This window comes from Molossus molossus, unplaced genomic scaffold (assembly GCF_014108415.1).
Source record: "Molossus molossus isolate mMolMol1 unplaced genomic scaffold, mMolMol1.p scaffold_m16_p_5, whole genome shotgun sequence".
NCBI classification, from domain to species: domain Eukaryota; kingdom Metazoa; phylum Chordata; class Mammalia; order Chiroptera; family Molossidae; genus Molossus; species Molossus molossus.
In genome coordinates, this window is record NW_023425388.1 from 52425084 (window position 1) to 52437534 (window position 12451).

At 48.8% G+C, this 12451-nt stretch overlaps 1 protein-coding gene across 7 annotated transcripts in view; it reads left to right on the forward strand.

Moving 5' to 3' along the window:
* LOC118617124 (LIM domain containing preferred translocation partner in lipoma) overlaps window positions 1-12451 on the forward strand; it is a 635781-nt gene that overhangs the window by 40221 nt on the left and 583109 nt on the right. For 2 of the 7 annotated variants that reach the window (XM_036242751.1, XM_036242755.1), the window contains exon 2: window positions 6669-6791. The gene's annotated coding sequence lies outside the window, so the exon portion shown is untranslated. Of the gene's footprint in view, window positions 1-6668; window positions 6792-6985; window positions 7047-10249; window positions 10362-12451 lie in introns of those variants that run through there. The other 5 variants (XM_036242758.1, XM_036242754.1, XM_036242753.1 and 2 more) reach the window with 5 other exon arrangements.

A 12451-nucleotide genomic window follows, 5' to 3' on the forward strand; every position in this document is an offset into this window, starting at 1 on the left:
GAAGGGATGCAGAAGGGTTGCTTGCATTTTCATCTTTACTTCTCCTTCGGAGCTGCCTTTGTGGACAGCAGAGGGGTGACCTCAGCAGCCAGACAGGAAGGAGCAAAATGAGTCATCGCAGGCCCTAATGAGGTTCATGAGGACCCTTCCTGGGACTGAGGGTCAGGTGAGGTTATGCTGTGCCCAGGGTGAGTTTCGCCTCAGGGCTCCAGGCGGCACTGGAGCAGAGCTGAGCTAATTTTACCCACAGAAGCTGACTGTGCTGAAGGGCAGGGCTTATGACATTGGCCTTATCATCCTGTGATGCCCAGAGAGCTCCCAAGGTACAGCCCTGTTATGTCTGGGCTGTTTCCCTCCTCCAATTTAATACATTTTTCCATTAGGTGTGCAGATCAGCAGGCAGGCTGCTGAAGAGCAAAGTGCTTTGGATTTGGTGGAGGGAAGGCCACGGGGCTGGATTTGGATCCTGCCTCCACCCCTTGCTTACTGGCCGGTTGACCTTGGGCAAGTTACATAAACTCTTTGAGTCTCAGTTTCCACTTTTGTAAAATAGGACATACACCTGTGCCCTAAGGTGGCTCTTTGGTTTACTTACTCGGTGACACTTAGCAGTCACCCTGTGCCAGTCACTGCTGTGGTTGCTTTATTCATGGTGGTTCAGCTAATCCTTTAGACACACCTACGAAGAAGGTGCTAGCGCTAGCCCTGTTTTTCAAACAAGGAACTAAGGACAGGAGCAGACAGGAGCGGCTGGGGGTGCAGCCCGTGCCTTTGAGGTGCTGAAGTATTCAGGGGCAAATCTGGAAAAGAAAGAGGTCAAGCCAGGAATTCTCAGGAAAGAGGGAGGATTTCTGCTGTAACCATGCTTCCTGTCATGTGAATTAGAATTTACATTGACCACAAGCTAGTCTGTGTTGTTCTGATTAGCTTATAACACCTGCCACTCATGTCCCTTAGGTGTGTTTGGCACATTGCAGTCAAGTGAGATAGTTTCCCTTCACAGAGGCAAGGGAGGGTCCTAGGAACGAACAGACACAGGTCTTCCTTGAGAAGATTAAGCAGTAGAGGAATGGATGATCAGTTCATTGATCTATTGGTGTTTACTCTCGCTCTTGCATCTATCAGGCTGCAGGGAAGATGTTCCACACAATGTAAGTGGAAAGAGAGGACCTCAGGGGAAAAGATGCTAACAGGATCATTGGAGAGAACGGAGCAGAGGGAGCGTGGAGGCTGCGTCTGGAACTATTGACTTGGAGCATTGATTCCACAGCCACCACCCAGGGACAAAGAAGATGCGCCAGGAAGTCACTGCGAGGCCTCCGAGCTGGTGGCACGGGACAGGGGGGCGGTGCTTTGGCTCTCGGGGTTTCACAGTGTTGGTTGCCAGTGGAGAGAGCAGCAGGGTGGTTCAGCTCCATGTCCACCTCCTAAATCTCACAGAGCACATCTCATCACGGGAACCTAATTTCCTGGCTCCGGGGGAGTGTGGAAAGGAGGGAGCTCGGACTGAGCCAGTGGAGAAGATACGTCTGCCACCCCCAGTTCCTTTTAAAATGCCCAGGGCTTACGATTCCCAAAGACTTAATGTGCACAATTAATTATACTGTATTATAATTTGGTACGATATTCTAGTTAATATTGATTTACATAACATATAGAGCATGAATATACTCAGTATCCCGAAAAAGCGGGACATTTGTCCAAATTCAGTTTCTGAATTATTGTTATTATTTTTTTAGTTTGGACAACAGTGGTTGACTTTATTTGTACTGTTTTTTTTTTTAGTTCAGTTTCATCTCCCCCAGGAGTCATGCCCTGGACCTTGTTCTGTTTATATAATTTGTTCACAGACATTTATTAAACACTTACTATGAGCCTGGCACTGGGCTAGGCCCTTTGGGCAGAGGCCAGGCATGGGCTCTTCCACTCACGGAGGGGGAATAAGTCAAGTTTATAGTAAGAATAGCACCAGGAAGGTCATGAGCAGTGTCCTAGACAGCAGGCTAAGCAATTCCAGAGAAGGGAGATTTTTGACTGGCCTGAGAGACAGCGGAGGTTTCGTGCCATGTGGCAGTGGTCAGGTGAGTCTCCGCTGAAGGCAGTGCCATCTCTTTGAGGAGTGTCTGCAAACGTGGCGCAGTGTGTTTTTATTGTTGTTGTTGTCTCGGTGCTGAAGGCCAGACCACCAGGGCCATGCAGTGCACTCAGGGCCAGAGATGCAGGGTGTCCTGTAACGTGAGAGGACTGTGAAGTAACTCCTTTCTTCAAAGACACGCTTGTTTCTGTTGAAAACTGCCATTGGCCTTGAAGGATGCATCATATATCTGTATTGGATCTCAGAGTGGGGAGGGGCAGGGGGTTAAGTAAGGGAATCCTGGGAATTAAGAGTTCAGTCTGAATAAGCAAAGAATGTGTGCTGAGTGGCAGGTGGGGGTGGAGGAGTTTATAGTGGGAACAGGAGATCTACTCTGTGCTATTCAGAAACTTGAGGTATTAGGTAAAGCCCTTGGACTTACTCTGTTGCCACTGGGAAGCCAGTTTAAGATATTGGTGCAAGGTCCTGGAAAGCAAAACTCAGCCTCATCTTCTCACCATGCCTCAGCAGGCACTGGGATGCTTTCCGAATGAATGAATGCCCCAGACAAGTTGTTTACAGGAGTTGGAATAGTTGGTACCTGAGTCTTGTCGGATCTGGGATCCTGGTCATCCTGGGAGAACCTAGCAGTCAACATGTGGACTTCAGGAGAACACCAGGGCAGGGTGCAGCAGCCTGCTTTGCAGACTTTGTCTGCATCCAGACAAGAGTGCTGTGGTCAGACAGTAGTCCTCGTTGTCTGCACTAAAAGGAGAGATGCTACTGTCTTAAGAGTCTCGAAGAAAAGAGGGTTTCTTTCATCGCTCTCCCTCGTGGAGCCCACAGGCCACGAGGCATGTCAGCTGCCTGCTGTGTCGTCCGCCTTAATGCCCTTGCATCTTGAGCTTATTAAAAATTGCCAATCAAACTGGCAATTTGCTGACAAGGTTCATGCGCCGTGACCGTGACTGCAGTTGTTCTTGGGGAGCGGCTGGCTGGTCTGCGTGGTGAAGCTGTCACACGGCGTCCCCTGTGCCGTCCTGCAGAGGCGTGGCGGTGTTTTGGCATTCGGGTCAGTCCCTCTTCCTTCTTACAGGATGGGCTTTGGAGGTTGGGGAGGAAAGCTTGGGGTGGAGCTGACCAAACACATATGTGAGCATTACCTTGCAGTTCCTCTCTAAGGTTTCATTTCTGAAATCTTTCAGGGGAGGGTGGCGTAGGGCCCCGAGCCCTCATGGTAGTCTCAGAGGACAGTGCCGTGCGCAGGGCCATGCAGAGCGCTGGCCCTGAGGCCGGCACCCCCTGTGGCAGGGTCTTCAGGGCCCTCTGCCGCTGAGGGAGAGCGTCGTGTGCAAAGGCCTGCACTTGGCTGCAAGCTCAGCTCCGCTCCGCGTTGTGCACCCTCAGGTCTCTCATCGGTGGGATGGGTGTGGGTGGGTGTCACGGTCACATGTGGCATTGAGCACTGAGAAAAGGGGACCTTGAAAGCTTTGTTGACTACAAAGAAACACAGAAGTATTTCTTTTTATCCAGATGTTTCTTTTTACGGACCAGTGGTTGTTGGGACCAGCTTTAGAGAAAGGATGGGGCCCCGAAGACACTGCTGACTACCCCCAGTCACAGAACCCTGCCTGGGGGGGCACTTCCCCACTGCAGAGTAAGGAGACAGCGATTGGAAGCACAGCCCTGGGCGGAAGCATGGCCGAATCTTGGAGTTGTGAGAAGTTGGGGGTACACACTTGCCTGGAGCCAGGGCCAGGAAGATGGGGTGGGGCCCCAGGAGAGCTGGCCCGAGGGCAGTTGCACATTATTTCTGTGTGGTTCAGAGCACTGGTGAGGAGTCCGCTGGGGAAGCTGTGCTGAAATGGGGTTCACCTGACACCACCTCCAGCATGTGCAGGGCAGAATTGGGCGAGACAGAATCTTGTGGGTGTAGCAGGGGGTCTCAGGACAGGGTGACTCCCAAGTTTTGGGCACATTCTAAGTTATTTTTTTGCAGTGGTTTAACTTTTTATTTGCGGTTATGATACAAATGATAACATTTTATATAGAGACAGAGCAGTGACGTTATCAAGAGTTTCAGTCTCATCGAGCCCTTGGTTCTGCTCAGCATCATGGGAAGGTGGAAGATGGGGCTTTTACCCCCATTTCACAAATAAGGAGATGGGGACTCAGAGCAGACGGGGTTTCTCGGCTGCTCAGCCGGTGGGTGTGGAAGCCGGGAGTTGGGGTTGCCACATCCAGCACCCTCTCCTGTGCCAAGTGTCTGGGTCAGCGTTTTCTTTCTTTCTCCACCTCTTCACCCTTGACTGTGTTGGTTGACATTCCTGGATGCTCAAGATGGCCACGAATTTTAAGGTCCTAGAGACAAACTGTAAGATTTTAAAAAGATGAACTGTAGGGAATTTGGGACACAAATGTGTTCTTCTTTCTGGCTCTTTAGAACTGTCACGGTGTGTTCAGGTTGAAAATGTCCAAGAGAGCCAGGAAGGAAAGAGAAGGGCCCCTGTCACTTACTGAGCATCTTCTTTGCCCCAGGCACAGTCTATGTATTTTTCCATCAGTGGGCTTATAGATGAGGTGATCACAACACAGTATTTATTGTAGCATTCTGCTAAGCAGCTTATGTATGTACATATTAAATTAGTTAATTCTCACAAAAACCTAATTCAGTGGATAGCAATATTATTTCCCATTCTACAGATGAGAAAAACTGAGCCTGAGTGAGATTTAAATAGCTAGCTTGTGAGAACGGAGGTCTTAAATAGACTACAGTGTAAGTTTTCTAGTTTGAGAATTCTTTATTCGCTGTTACACTACATATGGCCTATCTCACTGGTAAAAAATGCAGAACTGCTTACGAAGGAGGCATGTCTCAGAGCTTGGAGGTTATAGAGATCAGAGCCGGAGGGGACCACGAAGAGCTCCGAAGCTGGTGGTTTTCAAGCTGGGCTTGCCTGAGCCTGGCAGACTCCAGGAGGGACCTGGGGCTGGGGTCGGTGTTGGGTCAGGGAGATGGTAAGCGGTGAGGGATAGGAGGGAGGGGAGCTCTGGAGCCCAGTCTGAGTTATTTATTTTACAAGCTGAGCATCCACAAAGCACTTCATTGAAAGGAAAAGCTCTGTTGTTAGGGAAAGAAAAGTTTGAAACCTACTGCTAGCTCGTCTTTTTACTAAATCTGGGAGACAATGTGGCTTGGCAAAAGTCACAGTTGCGAGGGGTCTTGGAACTTTCCCCCTTTACAAGGAGGTGTGCTTTCTGGCCACCCCTCTCTGAGGCTTCTGGAGCACCTAAGGTCAGGCAACCTCTGAGAAGCTTCCTTCAGAAACTTCAGGTTGCCCCATGTACACACTGTTCCACTTGTATCTTTCAACTTGGCTGTCTCCCCTTTGGACCTTGGGAACCCGGTGAGATTAGTTTCCTGGCCCAACCTTCAAACACCGTGTCTACTGTATACCTGGGATTGTTGAGCACTCCCTGTGTGCACAGTGTCGAGAACACAGGTGAGGTTCCTGGTGTAAAAGAACTGGGGGGAGACAGAAACAAACAAGGAGCTGGTCAAGTATTTTTGAACAGTCTGTCTGTTATATGTGATCATCATGTGTGATAGTTACGTGAGGATGATTTCATCTCAAAGAAATGGAATGGGGAGAGGCTGGGCAATGGGAGAGGTTAGAAATGGGAATGGCCTGGCTGGTGTGGCTCAGTGGTTGAGCATTGACCCATGCACCAAGAGGTCGCCGGTTCACTTCCTGGTCAGGGCACATGCCCAGGTTGTGGGCCCGATCCCCAGTGGGGGGCATGCAGGAGGCTGCCAATCAGTGTTCTCTCTCATTGATGTTTCTATCTCTCTCTCCCTCTCCCTTCCTCTCTCTCTAAAATCAATGAAGAAAAAATATTAAAAAGAAGGGCATGGGAATGAATTGTAAGGGGTTGCTTGTCCTGGGAGCTAGTTAATCCCTTTCCACTACTCTCTCTGGGATTGGCAGTCTACATTTTCTTTACATCTTCTCTTTCTGTAATGTGGGAATGGAACTGGCCAGCCAGCTCCCTGGGTTGTTGATGGGATTAAATGGCATGATATATGCAACCTGCTAAGTACAACACCCAGCACAGAGCAAACACTCGTTAAATTATAGTTATTGTTATTATTAGTATTTGGCAGTGAGGAGCTGAAGAGACTATTTTTAAAAGTGATCAATGGTGTAATTAGAGCTTTGCGTCTCAAAAAAACACTCTACTTTTAGAAATAGACTCTAATAGTGTCAACAAAAAAAAAAAAAAGAAGAAGAAGAAGAAAAAGAAAGAAAAAGAAATAGACTCTAAGCATGTTGGCCTGCAACACTTGTGGTATTGGCTTCAGTTGACTTTCCCAAGTTTGTCTGTTTCTACCCCACTGTCCACCCCTCCCGGTAGTGCACACACATCTGTGTCACTAATTAATTTAGTTAGTGTTTTTCTCCAGTGTTAAGCTTAGATAAAATGCAAAGTAGAAAACAATCATCCTTGAGCTGTGTGTTTATCTGCCTTGGAAATGGATTTCTGGGGAAAATCCAGCTCCTCATAATGACATCGATGACTTGAATTTTTGCAGAAATTGAAGAGCATCCTGATGACTAGCGTGTTGGCAGAGGACTGAAGGAAGCCAGACCAGTCCCTACTCTCAGAGCTTCTTGGGTGCCCTCTGGCTCCCAGGTGACCTGCAGCAGGACCTCTGGTATGTAAATGTGCCTCTTTGCTGCCTTAAGTTTTTTTCTTAAGGAGTGGCTGGGAGGTTTTAAATGGGTTGGAACTTCTGTCTTTTTGGTATCTGCAACTTTAAATCTTCTGTGCCCTTGATAGTTCATGTTTAGGAGCTTCCTCAGTGCTCTCTGCTAACTAGCTCCTTACTGTACGCTTATTTCCCCCACAGGCTATTGCAGAGAGACTGGAGCCTGTGTTTCTAACAAACTCTCCGAGGAAAACATTGCAGGTCACGTTTCCGGAACTAAGAATCTCAGGGGTCTTCCAAACATCCATCTCCATTACCTCCATTGGGCCTGGTATTTGCATGTAGCTGAAAGGGAGAGTCTGTCTTGAGTGTTCCTGTAGGCATGTGTGACTTGGCAGTAGGCAATCTGACAGCCACTGCTGACCTTCAGCTGTGAGAGTCGGTAGTATATAGACACAACTCTGTAGAACATCAGATTATTACCCTTTAATTCCCAGAGCCTTAGTGTTTCTTGTCTTGAGAATGACCTCACTGCCTTCTGAATTTGCGATGGAATGCATAGTCATGTACAAGTAATCACACAATGACCCCTTACGCTCTGTACTACCTTCCCAGCTTTCCAGAGAGAAATCCTCACACCTGCTCCGAGAGGTAGACAGAGGGTCTGTTTTAATCTCTAATTTTCAGGTGTAGAAACCAAGGTTTGCCGAAGTTAGACAGTTTAGTGATCATACCGCTAGCAGCCTACCTCCTCGAGCAGCCTACCTCCTCAACCAGTGTTCTTTATGCTACTTACTCGTGCTCCGACCCTGAGAATACACTTCACCTCTCTGAGCCACCGCTCCCCTGTAACTTAATTAGCAGAAGACTCCCTCCAGGGGCAACTGCCAGGGGGATAAAGGAGACCATCTGGGAGAGCATTTACTAACCGGTAAAGCGTGCTTCCAATGTGAGGCATTGTTGCTACTTGTACCTTAAATCCAAATAGTGACATAAGAACCGTGGCAGAAGGGAACATGTTTCCCCCCTTTTTGTAAAGACACCAAGATCTGGAGTGGTGCTGGAGTTGCTAGGGATCACGAGTTCCCAGTCCGGTGACCAGCAGATGGGCCCCGCTGTCTTGCCTGCAGGCCGCTGAGAACACTGGACTTGGGAAGGCCTTCCTTTTTCTACGCTTCCTCGGAACAGTCTTGTTTCTTGGAGACAGTTTTTGGTCTGGCAGGACCAGAGAGCCGGAGCGGGGAGCTGGGAACGGGATCCTGAGCTTTGTCCACGAAGAATGGGCATGTGGCGTGGTGAAGAAGAAGTGGTAGATGAGGACCTGGTCTGGAAGGCCTGACTTCTCCTTTTCTCAGTGTCTGGCATTTAATAGGGCACATCTCGTGAATCCATAGGCCTGCTGTATGTACGCAGAACAGGTTGCACAGCAGTAATACTTATTAGAAAACCCAGCAAGGGTGGACTTTAAGTTGGCAACCCAATGCTTTAGGAGCTAGCAATGCGATAGGGTCAGGAAACAGCCAGAGTTGCTGAGGAATGAGGTCTTGAGAGCTTCACAAGGAGCCAGAGTGTGTTTCCATATAAGGAAGAACTTTCTATTGGAAAGACAGAATTCGCAGCTGCGGAAGGTGCTCTCCACCCCACTGGAGACCTCTGGGATAATGGAGGGATTCATTAATGGGGTGGGGGACATTGGCTCAGTGGCCGTTCTGGACTTTGCTCCTGGGGAGATCCCAGGTCCAGTGGTTCTCAGTGGTCAAGAGGAAGAGAGGCACACACGCATTAAGGAATGAAGGGCCCCTTTGTGGATGTGGGAACTGATCTCCAAAGGCTACTTGCGAAATGGAGGGTAGATAGAGACACTGTCATTCTGGTTTTCATACCCATCCCTATTGCTCCCTCCTTGGCTCTTGGTTTTGCGAATTCCCAGGCCATCCAGGGGCAGCTATTTTTCATGGCATATCTCCCTCATCTGTTGCAATGTTGGAAGGGCCCTGGAGCTCCTGACAGGATGCCCCTCTTTCTGCAGAGGCACCGGGTTGGACGGCTGGTGTCGTCTTCTGAGTCCTGGGGGAGAACCATCTCTTTCCCCTCTCAGGCCGGCCTCTGTACCGAGCTCTGGTCCTGGCCTGTGGTGGAAGGTTCTCTCATCCTGTTTCCTTCTCTTATTTAATAGTCACTTATATCTGCGTTAATTTATTAATCATGAAATAAATAAGAAATACTTGCAGTTTTTCTCATACCTACAGACACAAGTAATCAACATAAATGTGTCACGACTGTTTGTCTAGACAAAGTTGAGGCTGCTTTTAGAGCACGCAGTTGGACAGTTGGGGGATAGCTACCCAATTTGTAGATGAGACAACATAAGCTACAAGAGGAGAACTGATTTGTCCCAGATTCTAAGGAGTGACTGACCTGGGCTTAGGGCTTGGGTGCCCTTGATCCCTGACCACTACTCTTTATTGCTAGAAGATTCTCCAGGGATGAGAACAAGCAGCCTCATGGTGCAGGCCCAAAAGCCAGGAAGTGGGCGATAAGTCTGAAAAAAACGGCTCATCTGACCTGCAGAAGCCTTTGCAGCCAATAGTAGAACAAGATCATGCTAAGAAATAGAACCACTAGGAAGCCAAGACATGGCTTCCCTTCTCTGAGCAGACCCCTCTTCACCCGTACTGCCCCCCCCCCCGCCCCCACGAGTTAGTCTGGAGTTATTTTAGACCACATTCATTCCTAACTGACTTCACCGGTCCAGTTTAGTCATTGAGCACTACTCAGGAACTTCAGATTGTAATTAATCTTACAAATTAAATTGGGCATTCTACCCTCCTTTTCCACACACCCCCTCCCAGGGTTCTCCTGAACTGCTTCTACGCTGGGTCTTTCTGCCTGGTGTCTGTCCTGTGAAGACCTCATGTAAAACTAAGTTCCCATGAGGATCCTCTGCCCGACAAAGCCAGGGCTTGGAGTCCAAGAGTGGGGGTTGTTTTCGGACTCATCTGTCATTGAAAGAACTGCAGACTGTACTCTTGGTGACCTTCAGGTGAATCCCCCTTGAATTAATAGGTTGACTTCATTCATGTAGGTACACTTCAGATGACCCCGTTTCTTAGGTGAACTTTCAGTCCCTTCCTTGTTTGGGTGGGGGGAACATACGCAAGAGTTTAGACTCCACTTCTTTTGGGGGTTAATCATTTACTCCGAGTAAGGAATTCCGTCTTAAGTGGGGCATGTTCTTCAAGTGCCAGAGGACAGAAGGGTGATTTTTCTGACATCTCCAGCCTTCTTCCCCATATATGGAAATGTTTACCCACCACACTGATCTATTGGAAGAGAAGGAGGTGACTCAGGGTTTAGGAGAAGCAGGATTTGAATTCTTGTTTCCAGAAACAAAGTCGCGCCCCTCCCCCCTCCGCCCCCATCCCTCCACTCCACTCCTTTGCCCCTTGTTCCGAAAGCTAAGAAGAGAATGTCTCAGTGCTGTTCCCCTCTGGCCTTGGGATCACCTCCTTGCACTTGGACTCTGGGTGTGTGAGAGCCAGCGGAAGGCCGGCTGCCTGTGGGCCCTGACGTCGCGTGAGTAAATCATTATTGCCAGGGTGAATGGCGTTTCTGCCCCCAGAACCTGGGTGTACAGCCCTGACAGCTGGCTCGCTTGCCTGGTGATGCGGCTTGTTGCTGGGAGCTCTGGTGCTTTCATCTGGGGTGTGGACAGCTGCTTTCCCAGGGGAGTACTCCTCACAGTGGGATTTAGAGACAGGTTCTGCCTGAGCTGAGGGAAAAGTCTGTTTATGTGTAGAAAAATCAGAGAGAGATTTTCTCCCACCTGAGGATCAACTTGAATGAGATAGAAAGGCAATTTAGGAGTGTTGTCTGTCTGATTGCTAGGGCTAAACAACAAGCCAGAAGGGATATTTTGGAATGCTTGGACATGGATAGTTTTAGCTTGAAAAACAAATCTGTGGTTGGACTTAAGAGTATGCAGAATGTTGCTGTATGGCGTTTGCACAGCATCCACAGTCTGGAAAAATAGCTGGTATGCAGGATATTTGTGTATTTCTGATGGACGGCCCGAGGAGGGACACTTAGAGACTTTTCAGCCAGTCTGTCTTATTTTACAGCATGACAGTGGGTGGTGGAGTCCCAGAGAGTGAGCTACCTTGCCTTGCAGGTACATGGCTAATTCGGTGGGATTAGAACACAGGTCTTCTCACTCGATGCACATTCTTCTTCCACTACAGTGACGCTGTTCCTTCAGGCAAAGGCAGAGAACACGCATCTCTTTCTGATGAGGAAATGAGGACTCAGAGGTGCCCGAGTTGCCCATATTTACTGATCTCGTTGGGGAGAAATTGAGAGCTAAAACCACATTCTCCCAGTTCAGATCTCTTCCTCATGTTCCATGGGCTTAGATGCCAGAACTCGTTTTTCTAAAATCTTACTTTTTCCCCCCTTCTCTGTTTCTACTTACCTTTCCTGCTTTTGATCATGTGAATGTTGTTTTAATGTGAGCTGCTGTCTTCTGATCTACTTGGCTGCCTCTATCTTTTTCTCTTCGGAAAGGGATGATAGCTTGTCCAAAAGGCAGAGCGAAGGAGTGGAGCCCTTTGTTTTGTTTTCATCCTTGGCAGTGAACAGGCCTTGAGAGAAATTGAGCAGGGCTTTCCATCTAAACCTCTACTGCTGTTCTCTGCTGCACGAATTCTGGAGTATTGCTCCCTCCCATTAAAAGGTGAGCTCCGATTCTGAGCGGAAACACACACGCACGCACGCACGCACGCACGCACGCACTTCTTGAGCCTTCTTTGATGCAGTGGCAGCATTCCACAGAGACCAAGAGGGCACCACTCTGTTCCAGTCCACCAGCTGCCATAATGAGTAACTCTCTGTGGTCAGTTCAGTTTCCAGTGAACTCAGGGGGCCCCTGGCTTCAGCGCAGGGAACATGATGGAGATGTGATGTGGGGAAGCACTCGGAGGCCGGTGGTGCTGTGTGGCAGATTTTGACAGAGCAGAGACAGTGCTCTGAGACCTACGTTTGTCCTGGTCAGTGTCGAAGAGAGGGGCATCGGTTTCCTAAGCCACTGTGAAGCCCCGAGGAGGCAGGCCTAGACCAGATCTCCTGGGCCTGGAGGCCATCTGTCTTCTTCATGGCCTGGGGTAGGTGGGGACTGGTGGCCCTGCTCACGCGTGGGAGGAGGCTGCCTTGAAGCATGAAGGCTTGGGATGTTTTCCTGCTGTGGTGCTGATGGACAGGGGCACTAAGAGGTTCGAGTTAGTAGTACCCATGTGAGCGCTCTTCCTGATAATAAGAAATAATATAAATTGATTGCTTCTGGGTGCCAAGCTTGGTGCTGAGCTCTTAACCTAAATCATACAGTTGCAACTACAGCTACCCATCAGTACATACTATATTTTTAAATTTAATTTTCAATTTTGGTAAAATACACATAAGATAACATTTACCATTTTAACCATTTTAAGTGCCCGGCTCAGTAGTGTTAACTGTGGTTGCGTGTTGTGCAGCCAACCTTCAGAACGTTTTTCATCCTGCAGAACGGAGACTCTGGACCCGTTTAAGCATTAACTCCTCATTCTCTCCTCCCGCCAGCCCCTGACAACCCTCTCCTGCCTTCTCTCTCTCTGAGTTTGATGACTCTGGGTATC